Genomic DNA, 15,536 nt, shown 5'->3' on the forward strand with positions numbered 1-15,536 from the left:
GCCATGATGGGATTTTTCCTTTCTTATAGCTGGAACACACAACCAGCCTTTTGGCTGGTGGGATTTCCTCCCATCCTACAGCTTGTGTAAATTCAAAATTATACAGACTCTATTAAAAAACATGTAAATGTCTCTTGCAGACTGTTTAAAAGGCAGTGGGGCTGCAGGTTTTACATAAGAATTACACATTAATTATATGCAGGGGCTGGTATCTAAGTAACACTGCCTGTTTGAATGGGATCAGACAATTGAATGAAAAAAATACACATTTTTTTTTGGAGAGGTGACTTTGAGATCATTTGTAATTTAAAATTTGAAAAAGCTGGTTTGAAGCAGATGCACGTATGAAAGTCTATGAAATGCCACATCACATTGAGCAGAAGAGCACTTTAATGCTGAAAGAGCACTGGGGTTCAAAGCTCATTGAAACCATGAGGGGTTTGGTGAAGTAAAGGGAATATTTATTTCTCTGTTCCGAATGGTGAACAAGTTCTAAAAATAAGTGTCTTATTTCTAGCAGAAATCACACCAAATTAAAATCATAAAATCATCAGAAAAGTCACCAAGAAACACCTCTAAAGGGTAAAGCAGGAGAATATAAAAAGGACGAAGGCTTTCATGGCTGCTCAAGAACACGATGTGCAAAGATGCCCTGGAGACAATCCAGCAGGGGTGCTGGATGGAAGGCCGTAGAGGAACAAGAAGACTAAAAGGCAAACAGAAACTTCTGGATCATATATAAAGTGGAGGTTTATCGGTCACATAGGACACAAAGATGGAAGAGACTGACAAGATCAGGATCCTCTGGCTCGTCTTCTATAAAACAAAAGAGGTTGATGATCACTAAAAGGACCAATATCAAGCATGATTGTATCTGATATTGTATTTATCCCTCAATGGGGAAATTCTTCTCTGCATTTGACTCATCCCCTGGGGGAGCGGTGAGCTGCAGCTGAACTGCGCTCGGTAGGAGGCAGTAGCATTAAGGGTCTTGCCTAAAGACCCTAACTGAGTGATGTCAATTGCTCGCCATTGATGTGGTAATTGCCCCCAGTACCATTGCTCATTCACGGGAATCGAACCCTGGATTCCTGCATGGTAGCTTTTCACCTTACCAACCGAGCTACTCAGCTGCTCATTGCTATTGGGGACCACAAATTACGATATGAATGGAATCATTGTTAAAACAACTTGTTACACTCCTAATATGTAAGCATCTGTGCTCAGTTGAGTATGTGGTCTATGTGGTCAAGGTCTATCCACCCAAAATACCCCAAACAATACCCTCGGGCAAATGATTAGCCAGCATCACAAAAAGTCCAGTAAAGGCCAGAGTGAGGTACACTTGAGACATGGAGAGCAATGACAAGAAGCAAGAAGAAGGATATGTAAGGATGGACCAGGCTCCCTTTGCCTTGGAAGAGAAGGCCAGCGTACAAGGATAAGGAGCATGTTTGAAGTTCACGCCCCTACCACTGGAAAGAGGGCTACACGAAATCTGTCAATTAAACCCTTTGAGTGTTTAACAGGAGATCATCTTCTTTTTTGAGGCATTTGATTAGTAATTTCATAACTTGAATAACAGAAGAAATATGAAAAAAAGAGGATTACCAGAAACTTGTTAGAGTAAGAATGGTTCTTCTGACCAATAGAATGACTGAGTAAAAGGTGTATACTTCTATGGGATTTTGGCTTCTTAAAGCCAGCGGGTACTTCTTGTTTGGACACCAGGGGGGTGGGGTCACCTGGTCCAGTTCTCGTGTACAGTCAGTTTCTCAGGCATAATCCCTCAGACAATTATGAATCTTTTTTACATCAAAAAGTAGTTTTTTGCTTTTGTTTCTTTTCTAGCACTGACTCAAAGATGAAGAACAGGAAACCCAAAATATGGAAGACTGCCACAGTTCTTTAATTGCCCATTATTGGACGACAGTTGTTTTACTTTCCTTTGATTAATTTTACTTTTACGTCATAATTTTCTTCACAAACCTTCCAAGAAATGTGCGCCCACGCTGACATCGCCCTTCGGATAGTCCTAAAATTATCAGTTCTGAAGTTCAAAAATATGGTTGGGTTTTCTGTTAATAAGGCAGTTGTCAAAGCACAAATTACAAAAAAGTCAAATTGCTTAATTGCCGATTGAATTCTCTCTTTTCCAGGAAACAGTGGATTCAAATCTTGGCAGGAGCCCTGTGAGTGTTTTTTTTTTGGTCCAATGACCTGCTTAGATACATATTTTATCAGATTTTTCCGTGTATCATAACACATTTGTTGCAGCTTCCCAGTTCCTTTTATGTTAAGCCTTGGTGGGAGTCATGTTGCTTCTGAACGAGGACATGCTCAAAAGTCATTCCACTTAGTCAAAGAGATGTTCTCTGTGAGGGAAAAGTTTCCATCTTTTTTAAAAGAAACTTCAGAATTAATTAAAAATCACATCAGGAGATGTCGAGGGATTTACATCAAGGCTCAGGAAGGCGGCTCTCTTTCTGAAGAGGCGTCCCTCAGCGAGGACAAGCCTGTGTTCACGATTCCATTTTTCATCAAAGAACGTTTCAACCTCAACTTCCTCTGTATTCTGGAGACATCTTTATAGGGGATCCACAATCCTAATCATGTTCTTCCCTTCCCTCCTTGTCCTGCATGGTTCATTTCAATAAAAAAGGAAAAAAAATAATCCATTTGCTTTGAACAGTTGAAGGACGGGCCCACTTACAGAGCACAATTCTGCAGTTTAGCTGTTCTGGCCTGAAGCCTTTCAAACAAGACTATCACAGAAACCTGCTGCCGTTTTCACAAAACGGCTGACCAGAACTCCCGCCAGAGAACATCAAAGGTGCATCTGGCTTGCAACCTAAACAAAGAAGGAGACATGATGGCTCAATGTGGCCGGGGAACGTCTAGCCACAGGTCAGCCCTGACGTTTGAAGTCAGTTTCTGTGGCGAGCGGACAGCCTCCTCCGGCCAGGCCTCCGAGCACTGGCCTGTGTGCTTCAGCCAAGGAAATGAAGTCAGTCTGACAATAAGGACGTGTCTAAAACCTCAGAGGACAAGTGGACATAAAAACAGGTCAGTGGTTTTTATTCTCTGCCTAAATTTATTCCCGCACAGAAAAGCTAACAGATGGGTTTTTAGCCAGCATTTTGCTTGAACCGTGACAGCTGTTGGATGTGTATACATTACTTTCTTTATTATCATTCTAACTGCTGCCTTTAAGACTGCTTTTTGAACTCTGTTGACCTACACATTGAAGGCTGCTGTGTTGGAATTTTTTCTTCTTCTTCACATACCATCTGAAGGAAGGAGATGTCTGAGAAAGCAGAGGGAGTTTGGGATACAAACTGATAAGCAGGAACTGAGAACCAACCCTCCCATGTCTGCAACAAGAACTTTCAACGAGTATATTGCTAACGACTAACCTTGCATCTCTAAGATTCATTATTCTTTTCTGTAACCAGGGCAACTGTTTTATAAATAAAATAGGGGGTCAGACAGACATCCGCAGAGCTGTTGGAGAAAGAGGCGTCAGACAGTTGTCTGTTTCTGTTCTCCTCGCGAGAAATCGTACTGGGATCTTGCGTCTGTTTTTTGATACCGTCTTGTGTTTTCAGAAATAACATTGACAACAGTTTTACAAAGAAAGGCAAAAATCAGAATAGTCAGAAAAAAGCAGCTTGATAAGATTTTGAAATAGTTTTCTAACGTTTAAGATGAAGACAAAATGTGGTACCAAGCAAAAGCAAACCAATGTACCTCGAGATCAACCTCTTCGTCAGTCCACCATTATATTTATTCCTTAAGGCTGTGTCACACAGCCACTATGTACAATTTGCATATTTGCATGGATGAAAATTGGTCATATGTGAATATACGTGGAAAAAGTGAGAAAAGCTGTGGTCTTTACGTGAACGTTTCATAGATGAAGCACGAATGAACCACGTTAAAACCATAGAAGAAGTACAAAAAACCACACAAAGAACACGTAAATCAATGTAGAACACGAACTCTGCATAAATATTGTGCTGTTTATATGCAATGTATTTTTTATTTTTTATTTTTTATTTTTAATGTCATAATACTGAAAAGTCTGTTAGACATATGTGGAACTGTCGTGAAAAGCAACACATTTGCGTATGAATTAGGCAAAAATCACGCACAATTGGATATGATTTAGATCAATATTGCGTATAATACATGTAAACTGCATAAGTCTCAACCAACCAAAAATTTTGAACAGCTCCAAACTGAATTCACGTAGTAGGGGTGGGATTATATAAGCTTGCTTCTTCCCACTCATTTTCAAGCAACAAATCATACTCTACTTATACCTCAGTTAATTATCATTTCATCATTTCTGTAATGAGTTTGATAAATATGTGTAAATTCTTTATTGCTTTGACTACAATGCTTGAAATAAATCAATCAAATCAAATCAAATCAAAGACCGGTCGGCCGAATCCCTCGACGGACATCTGCGGACATCAACAAATGACGAATGCAAGAAACACTTATGAATTACATATATCATGCATGTATAATGAAAGACCAAAATTTTATACGTGTAAAACGCACAAAATCCAAGTAGTGGTTGTGTGACACGACCTTCGAGTACCACTCCAATCATCTTTTGATCTATTGTCAAAGTGATCCCAGTGGTCTTTCAAATGGTAAATGGCGTATACTTGCATAGCACTTTCTACCTCCCTCAACGGCCCAAAGCGCTTAGATGTCTACAAGTAAATGCATCAGAATGGAGCAGAGCAGGGAGCTTCTGGCTCACAGATTGGAGCTTCTATGTCACAATTACGTTCTTTTTCCAAGGGTAATTTGTCATCAGCTCCTGATTCACAACAATTTGAATAAAAAAGGTACTTAGAAATGCAATTGTGAGTTTAATTTTTAAATATATGTCATTATTCATCAGAAAACTGCCACAAGAACATGCTAAAAGAATATTTTCCTTGGTGCGGGTCTTGAACGTTTGACAGAAAAGGGCTTTCTTTACAGCTACATTACTCTGTGCATCATCTAAAGACGTAATTAAATGAAGCCATCCGAACTACATCCCTGCTTTCTAAACCAGAATATCTTTTTGGTTGAGAGATCACTCTGTTCCAAACTCAAGCAAACAGAAGAAGAGTGGTTTGGATTTGGTTTTACATGCAAACACTTGACTCTGTCCGCAAACCTTTCTTCTCTTTATTCATTAGTTAACTGCAAATCAAATAAATATTTCATTATCTATTGCATTTGGCTTGTTAGAGTTATTCTCACTTAGAGCTCAGGCCAGTGGGGAGTTGAGAGTTGGGGTGACGGTAGTGGGGTACACCTTGAAATTTCTGGAAGTGTGCACAGTGCCTCTCTAAATCACTCCATAAAGCTCTAGAGGATCAGAGCTTATGCAATAATTCAAAAACGTGTTCTCATCACAGTTCTATGCTTTACTTTATTAAATATTACATTTTTCTATGACTAAACAGTGTGACCCAAAGTTCACCCAAAGTGCATCTAAAGAACAGCACTTGTCAGGAAATTTTAATTGGGGTTTTTAGAGTTGAATTCTTAGAAAGTTGCTTCAAATTTTTGAACCTGCTTAAAGTCAAATTAGTTCTCCAGGGGCCCCCAACTTTCTGGATTGTTAAAATTTTACTATTTTTTAGTTTTATTTCCCTGGAAGTTAGAGTTACAGCTGCTGGAAAGTTTGAAACAGATGGTGCAATGTGATTGGATTTCTGAGCCCCAAAAACAATTTAAACATCAGAAAAGTATTTATTTTTATTTTATCTGACTGGGTTTTCTAGGCTAAACAGAGCTTAAAAGTTGACCCTTTTTGTTTTTAGGAGTTTAGCGAAAATTTCTTTGACACACGTTAAGCAGAGATCCTAGGTGATGAAACATCCCAGTAGCTATCTCTGCCTGAAGGCAGAAACACCTGAAACAAGCAGCTTCAGTTGAAACATCAGTGCAGCAGGACTTTGAGTTTAGAGAAGCTGTTGCTGGAAGAGAAACTGTTTGTTCACCAGTGAAGTGGCCCCAAAAGGCCTCAGCTCGGGATTCCTCAGCTGTTCCAAAAACACAGGGAGTCAGGGAGACATTTTGCTGTGAACTGCTGGTGAACTTGTTTATGTTTTTTTAATTAGGACCAAATCGTGTCACAAATGTGCATACAGCACCTCGGCGTATGTCACAGATGGAGCTGTGGGAACAGAGAGGGTGATGCTGAGGGTGGGTGAGGTCTGTGCTCTCCTGCCAAAGTAAGGAAGTTCGGGGTTATCTCTGCCCTGCGCCTCATCTTTTAGTCCCTTTTCAGAGATACCACAGTTTCACACTGGATGATGCTTTGATTGACACCAGGAGTTCATCTCCAATTCCCCTGCTTCGCAGAGATTCATCAGCCGCACAAGCTGACAAGATGTACAACCCAAACGGCGAGATGCCCATTTGAATAATGCGCGCATGGGGGAGCAGGGATTCTCTACCAGACTCTTTGATGTGTTTGCTGTGAAAAGATAACTCCTGACAGCATCAGTTAAACCCAAGACTTTCTGAAAATATTTAGAAATATTTTGAGAAGAAAAAAAAATTACATGGCAGAAGTTGTGATCTCACTCTGAAAAAGTCATTCCACTTCATTGGCAGTAAACGTTGTATCAGTCACAGTGGGAAGTTTAATTTGGCATCCTCAGAGAAAAATCACATGTCACTGGTTGGGATTTGGAACGAGTTCAGAGGGCTGTTTTACGGGCTTCTTTACAGAGTCGACGTGTCAAGTTTGGCAAAAAGAGGAAACAAAACAACACAAGTTCCTGCAGATGTGCTGCTGCGGTGGCAGCACTGAAATGGAACTTCAAACGCTTGCTTGTTCTGTTCCTGCTCTTTTTTAAATAGATTATAAAGACTTCCTCCCCTTTTCTGTCAGTGCACGTAAAGGTGAGCTCTTTTAAATTTCAAATGATCCTCTTGCAGAATGCAGAATTACCATCTTGAAATATTCATGTGAGGTTTGGGAACTTGTGCACCAGGGAGGGGTATTATTGACACAAGTACAGATTGGTTATTTTATATGAGACCTTTGTTTCCTCTCTCCAGAAATATACTGTCCTTTTTTTACTACATCACTGCGAGGGCACAGGTGTACAGTTAGATAGAGAAGATTGAAAGATTATTGAGGTTTAACACTCCACATCTGCTTTGTTTTTACCTTTCTAGACATTTTGAACAACTGTAGGTCGATCGTCTCTGTTGAGCTGTCAGTCTCAGACACGAGCAGTTTAGTTTCTGCACAAAAGTGTCTATGTTGGGTTGAGTTTGGAACCTTCCAACATTTGTGGACATCATTTTATAAAAACAGCTTAAATAATTTGGGGATGAACACAACATAAATAAATAAAAGCTATTACTACAAGATTAAAAGGAAATTGATAAAAGTACATTTCAAGGAAAATGATCATACGAACTGAGTAAAAAGGTCAAGCTGAAAGAGGGCAACAGATCTGTACTTTCAGAGCAAAGGATCTTGCACAAGTGAAAAAGACAGAGTTACGTAACAACTATACATATTTCCATAAACCTATCATGATCACAGAACACAGATGTACAGGTGGAGCATATCATGTTCCCTTTTTTACAAGAAAAACAAGTTTAAAGATCCAGATCATGAGAAAACCCCATTGATCTTTAATTACTTGCTAACTTCAAAGAGTTGCATCAGACAAGTCTTCCACGTCAGTTTAGGTAGACATCACACAACTGTTGCAAAGGCTGTGATTATTTATAGCCATTTGGAAAATTAGATGCCAAAAATATCAAAGGGTAAAATTTAAAATCCTTTTTTTGTAGCTTCTGGCTCCCCTGCTTCCTCCCATTGTTCAAAGACACGCTTCATAGGTTGATTACTCTAAATTGTCTCCAGGTGTGCATGTGTGAGTGTGAGTGTGTGTGTGTGATTGTGTGGCCCTGCGACAGGCTGATGACTTGTCCATGGTGTACCCCATCTTTGCCCAACAGTAGCCAGGTTAGGCTCTGGCTAATCTGTGACCCTGAAAGGGATACAGCAGATTAAGGACATGGATGATTGGATGGACGGATAAAAGTTAAGATTCAGATAGTTGGGAGTGTATTTTTTACAATGACTAAGACATAAAACGTCTGTTGTGTCATGGGTAATTTAAGGTTTTATGAAGAAAACAGTTTAATCCATTGACTATTCGAGAACTAGACTGAGTGACCCCTTCTCACCCGTGTTCCAAACAGGAAGTAGCCTCTGATTCCAAGAGGCCAACATCCCATAGACTTCTAAATAGGTTGCCATAGAAACATTGACTCAGACCGACTTCGACCAATCTCTGCTTACTGACATCGTCTGACTCCAACATGGCGGCATCCGTATTGTAAAAAGATGGCGACTGAATTGCCTTCATTTGGTTGGAGCTGGAAGTAAATTTTCTTTCATGGGTGACGCCACTCAAATACAGTCAATGGTAAAATTCCACTTGATTGTGCACCATCAAAGCACCCCCCCCCCCCACCACCACCACCACCACCACCACCACCCACATGAAGGCAACTGACACCAGCTTGGATTCTTAAAGCCTGTAATGTGGAGAACAAGCAGAAGTGTCATCTGGATATAACAACGATTGATCTTTTTTGTCCTGCTTTTTTTTAATAGCTGCATTACATCAAACACGATTCTCCTATGTCTCTGTGCTCCTTCTCTTTATATTACACACTCTTGCGTCGGTGATCACATTAGTGGAAATGTGGGGTTCAGTATCATGCCCGGGCTCTCTTTCATGCATGGACTGCCGCTCTTATGGGTTGTTTGCACTCAGCCACGGTGAAGTTATGGAAATTGCATAAGATGCTCTTAAAGGCGCTGACGGAAAGTGATATTTTTCCTGACAGATTGTTAGTTCTATCTATGAATGTCAGAGCGCTGTGTGCATTTCAGTAAATGCGATTAAATCTTCTTTTATATCTCAGCCACTAATTCACTGGCTGTGATTTTAATGCATTTTTTGTACAACAGCAGAGTAAAAGAGATAAAACTACATGAAAGGGAGGGAAAGTTCCAAAACCAGAAGTACAAAAAGACATAATTGTATATTTCCTAGAAATGTTTAAAAAAATGCCCTTCCATACATTTTAATTAACATGATTCAAATCATGCATTTTTGCTGCCAAATTCAAAACTTAAGTTATTTTTTCATTTTATTTTCTGCTTAACATCTCTGGTTTGTGAGGCCATTTAAGTTCCTAAAGATAATCACAAAACCAGCAGAGGAAAACCAAACAGTTTGCACAACTATAACTTTCATGTTCTACAGTTATGTCTTGTAGTTTATCTCTGCTAATGTGTGAAAGTAAACACTAATGGACGCTAGTTGTACAGTTACAGGAATTTGTGTTGCAAACAATAATTAGATATTATATCTCACTGGGCTGCAATAGATCTCCATTAGCTGCAATAAAATCCATGACTTCTTTGTCTGGCTCCCACTGAAGTCAAGCTTTGGTGTGTTATCGTTGTAAACCATCGGTAAAGGTGTTTCTATGTTTTGTTGTTTCAAACCATCTTCATTTATAATTACCCTCAGTTGGGTGAATTTTTTATCACAACTGATCATGTCTCCAAAAATGTCAACACAGAAACGAGTTACTAACGCTCGTTACAGAAAACCTGTACAAATAACAGAGAGAAGAGACTAAGGCGGAACTCAAATTCTGTTTTGTTTCCCTTTAGGGGTCAACCTCCCAAATGGATAAATAAAGTTGTCTGTCTGTCTGTCTGTCTGTCTGTCTGTCTGTCTGTCTGTCTGTCTGTCTGTCTGTCTGTCTGTCTGTCTGTCTGTCTGTCTGTCTGTCTGTCTGTCTGTCTGTCTGTCTGTCTGTCTGTCTGTCTGTCTGTCTGTCTATCTATCTTTTCCTGTTGCATTTTTTGCTAAATGTTACTGTAGTAACAAAAAATGATCCAGAATTAATGTTCTTGCCTCCAAAAATGTTTTTGTCACCCCTCTTTTTTAGGAAATTTAACACTAAAACTTGGTCATTTGGTCACTTAATAGCCTACCACAAAGCATTACTGTATATGCATACACATAATGCTTTACTGTTAAATAAAATCAAATTTCTTCACATTTTATCTACTTAGGAGCTCATTGAATAAAGGAAAATGAAAGCTTAATTGGTTCACTACAGAGCAGCAAAGCCATGTCTTCTCAGGTGTCTGGGAGAAAAAAGGATTCTCAGTAGCAGAATCATTGATTTAGGAATAAAAAAGGATATAATACAGTGAAACATTTATAACTTATGTTAACCTCCTATTGAAAGACAAACACATTAAATGTAATGAGGCATTAGCTTAATCAATGACCCTCTTGTCATTGATTTTCTGCATCTAATATCCTCCTTGTCCATTTTAAACATGTATTCTAACATGCAGAAGAGATATGGCGCATGCACAATAAGAATACCGGTATTCTTTTTTTATATTCTGTTTTAAAAGGTGCAAGCTGTACCAACAGTACAACAACTCTTTGTTAGAAAGAGGGAAAAATTTGTGAAAGAAGTTAAGCCTATAAAACCTTTTTTTAATTATAAACAAACAAGAATAAAAAGCCTTTGAATCATGAGAAGTCTAAACTGTTCTGTCTGGTTCATTTAGCAACCTCTATACATTTTACAAAATGTCCAAACCAGAGATCCTTTCACTGAAACAGGTTCAGCAAAAGTTGTAATAGTGAAAAAGGTAGACAACATTAATGCTGGATTTCAAACTCTCTCCTAAAAAAGGTGGTGACGCACAAACGCTGCACAGGCTACCGATGACATGGGCTAAAAGTCCTTTGGAGTTTTACTGTGTTGCCTTAATTTTACACAGAAGTTGAGTATTTGGATTGTTGAGTTAAGAGATTTTGATCCCAAAAAGTGCCAAAGGTTGCCAACTCTAACACAAAATTGTCTGTCGCTGTCTCACAAAAAACAACAACAACCCTCCGTTCAGGTGCATGTCGTAACGGTTTAATAAATCAAAAATATTTGGTGATTGACCAAAGAAACGAAGAATTTCTACAAAAGTCTGAAGCTGAATCTGTTTTCATTCTCTACGCCTACATTTATCCCTCCAAGCGGAGAGATCGGGAATCATCAATAGTCACCAGTGAGCTTCGTTAACACGTAGCTGTCAGCTTAACATCGGTTAAAAAACCTTTAAAAAGTCACGCACAAACATGACTTGTAACATGTAAACTTCTGTGCTTTAGAGCACATCCACCTGAAGAAATGCGTTTTGATACGGATCCCCTACATGCAGAGACCTTACAGCTCCTCCTTTTGGACAACACCACAGCTTCAAATGCCCCAATCATTGGAGCAATAAGGAGGGAGGAGCCAGAGAGGCAGGGAAACAATTTGGATTCAGCCAAAGTTGATCATATTCCCATTTCAGTAATGGATCAAAACCAGGATTTATCCTCGTTTAAATAAAAGCTGTTAATGTCAAGACATTCTACTGATTTTACATTGTTTTAATTTTGCCCTGTTTGACTGGAGCAGCTAATCAATAGCTCCATCAATAAAGTAATCTACTGGCTTATAACTGGGGGGTTAAATTATGATGATATCAATTCTAATGTTTTTTTTCCGGTTACCAACCTAAATTTATTCACTGCTTGACAAAAGCAAAAAATAATCCACCAATATGAGCTTTTTTCTTAATTCTGGATGTATTTAAGGAGCTGATTCTAGCTTTGTGCTTCTAAAGCTTTTTTTTTGTGCTGCTGTATCACATTAACAGATTATCAAATTAATAGCTCAGACGAGAAGGGAAAAAGTCAGATCAACTTTCTTTTCATGAAAAACCCACGAGATTTCTTATCGATGTTTAAGTCTCTAACTGTGCCATTTTTACATGTGGGAAACACAAACATGCAAATGTCAGAACTGGTACGGAAACCACAGAGTCAGACAGGTTTTTTAAGGTTCACTTCTAAAGTTGGCCCAGCTCAAACAGAAGACAAATAGCGAGATTTACTGACGAGCTGATACGGGGTCACAACAGGCAACAAAGAACAGAGAAGCAGATAGGCCGAATCCGGCTACAGCAAGCGGTTCTAAACCCAGACAAGGCACAAGCTGATAAGGCAGGAGAGAAAATGGACACCGATAAACACACAGTACAAAAGGGGCATACCTGCTTTCACATACCTGTGTTGTCGGGACAATCCATTGTCAGCTTTCGATGGTTTCTTAACCTCCACCCCGCATCTGGAGACAAAACAGAATGGAAACAAGTCTTACGCTGAGGTCATCGGACGTTAAAGAGGAGACAAGCCAAACCAAAAACATGACAAAGCTGACGATGAAAAACAGGAAGACAGCAGAGTGAAATCCAGATGACATGCTGTGAACAGCGGGAACAGATGTTAGTTGAGATGAAGCAGCAGCTATTTAGGATATTAGACAGATGCAAACTTTAGTGGAAAGTAGGAGCGCAGTCATCAACCGGTTTCAAATGTCAGGAAACGCAGCATAAAACCAAACGACGGCAAACAAAGCAAATACTGCAGCTTCCAGAGGGATTCAATGAATCATTGAGTGCAGCATTTAAAATTCACATCAGTTTTTGTGTCACACAGTTTATACCAATTCCTTTTTTTATGTCGACGTTAATATACAACAAAAGATCATCGAGATTTTCTGAATGACAGCATTGCTGCTGGCTTATCTGAATAATACTCAATTAAAGAAAAACAAATCTAGGAGAAAACACGTTTAATTTAATTACAATTTTTTATTAAACTTGGTTTGCATGAAATGTTTTTGCTATATGTAAATAGTAGAAAAATACATAGACTTCAGCCAAGTAACAGCAGGTGCCATCAAACTAGAAAAGAATAAAACACTTCAAAATGTGTGTGTAAAACTGACTTCAATGTAAGGGAATTCAAACATCTTTTCTTAATGACTGTTTTAAAAGTTATACTATGGTCTGGGTGAATACTCGATTCTGATTGGCTGCTGGGTGTGGATTAAAAAGCAATAATCCACAGTGATAATGTACACCTAATAACATAGCTTAAATCTTCTACATCACTGCGCTGGCTTCTTTAAAACAAACTTTAGCTTCATGCCCTGGACAAAAACAAGCGGTAAGAGGTGAACTTTCCCTCCTGATTGATGCTTTATTTGACCCTTCTTCACCATCTGCATACATATCGCTCTCCTTTGCCGCTGCAGTCGAGGTCGGTGCCGACTCAGCAAGCTAAGCAGCGCCACGTAGCAAAAAAAGCAATCTAAACCGAACAAACAACAAGAATAAACGGCTAAAAACTGATAACACCACGTCAGCCATTATGCCTTACTTATCACAAGGTACGGTGAGACCCACACCTGACACTTTGCTAGGAGTTGGTGAACAAATGGCAAAGAAATTGAAGTCTTCAAGTCCCAAGTCCCTCTGTGGGTTTTTACGAGGAAAGAGCTTTCTGCAGATGACTTCGGCCACCATGTGGCATTGCAAACACTCACTTTAGGAATGTGCCCCCATCTGACCGTAACAGCTCTACAACTATCACCTACACCTGCTGTTTTATGTCACCCATTGCTGTTGCCTTTCTAAACGAAGGGAAAAAAAGCCTTCAAGTGGTTCAGTTTGTCACGAAAAAGACTCTTGGGGGATGAATGCATTGCAACTCCTATCTCAATCATGTATCTCAGTCACTTTTGCTGATGATTATGTCATCGTGTTTTTGTGTGAGACTTGAATGTATTGATTTGTGATGTTTTTTTGTTTTTTTTACTGAAGTTACAGCCTTGCTTTGCCTCATTAGATGTTTGCTGAACAGCTGAAGTGACTAAGTGCTTGCAATGGGCCTAAATGATATTGATTTCAGCAGACGGATAATTAGACGCACTGCTGTTTTTGGATTGTGTATCATAAAAAGAAGCCAGAAACGCCGTCCTGCCTTCACCTAGTCCAACTAAAAGAGGAAGCAGCCATGTTGAGAAACCTGAGACTCTTTGGGGGAATTTGAAATTCACTGCAGGGTAAAAAAAAAAGAGACAGGAGTCTTTCAAGGGGCTGGTTCGCACCTCCCTTTGCTCCCAGCATGGCATATTTTTAATAAGGACGCAGCCTGTCAGGCGCTGTTTTTCCTTTCTCCATGTGCAGCTGGAGGTTTGTAAAAACTTAACAAGCAAAGGGAACATTTGCTTCAAACAGCCAGCATAAACAGCAGAGCTACAGTCAACACAAGGACACTCGCTGCCACCTGTCAATCAAGATTCGTGTTGTTGCCGATAGTCGTCTCTGATCAGATGTTCGTGTGATGTCGCTAGGCAACAAGTGCTGAGCAACAACCTGTTTTCCCTGAGAATAATGAGGATACTAGTTTGCGGTAGTTGAAGTCATTTACTGACCTCGGTTTTCTGTAGTTTCCCACTCGAGCTAAAACAAGGTCGACCCTGGGGGTCAGAGAGTCAGGATTGGAAGTTATTCCAGTGATTGAAAGGAAAGCTTCAAAGTTTTTTTGTGTTTTTTTTACAGATTAGTGACAATTTTCTAATCCAAACACAATTTAAGACATTTTTTTAGTGGTGATGAAACAAAACACAAACGGAAAAAAACTACCGAAAAGACAAAGAGGTGGTGCAGATGGTTAATTAATATTATATAAAAAATTCAATGTATGAGTTTCATCATTTTACTTCATAACATCAGGCTTTTTTATGACATGATGCTGTTTAAGAAAGTCCCATAGTCTGAACCGTTTTTGGCTTTTCTGTTTGAATCTCAGTCAGCAGGTCAACTACTTGACTTCCTGTTTGAAGCCAGTTCAGAGACAAACGTATATAATCAGGACAGTTAACCAAGTTAGATAAATGTGTTCTAATGCTGAACAGCCTGACATCAGAACACAGATGAAAGGAGTCTGGTTCCAAAAGCCTGTGTTTGTCTTAGGGTGTCTAAGGCGCCTATACTGTGGAAGAATTTTCATAAACTATTTGATTGACTGACAACCGTCAAACCTGTAGTTGGCTTTATTGGACTGTCTGGCCTGTGTGTCCCAACTGTTTTTTTGGCTGCAGACATCAATGTCCAGAACCAGAAGTCCTCCACTGGAAGTGGAAGTCCCACCATATCACAAAAAAAAACTTTATTTAAACTGGTGACCCTAACACAACTGGGCATGTGTTGCACAATCTTATTATTTAGCTTTAGCATATGATGTTCACACCAGACAAGCAGGGATCAGCTTCTTATCATGTCTTTACTATTCCTACAGTTGGAAGAGGCTTGGTGTGAAATGTCTAAACAAATCTTGCAAGTCTTACACCAGGCCTTTTTCTTTCACAGCTCTATTCTGCCAAATGAAAGACTTGGTGTCACAAACCACAGTTTTTAATTTCTCCTTCATGATTACTTTTCAACCGGTTGGCATGTCCATATTTTGAAATGGATCCATATCCATATGTCACTTCCAAATCCAAGTCCCTGATTGGTCAAAGTTCAGCTGTCAGGTGTTCAAGCAGTGGAA

The sequence above is a fragment of the Oryzias latipes genome, chromosome 20 (genome assembly GCF_053564925.1).
Source record: "Oryzias latipes strain Hd-rR chromosome 20, Olatipes_Hd-rR_3.1".
Lineage (NCBI taxonomy): Eukaryota > Metazoa > Chordata > Actinopteri > Beloniformes > Adrianichthyidae > Oryzias > Oryzias latipes.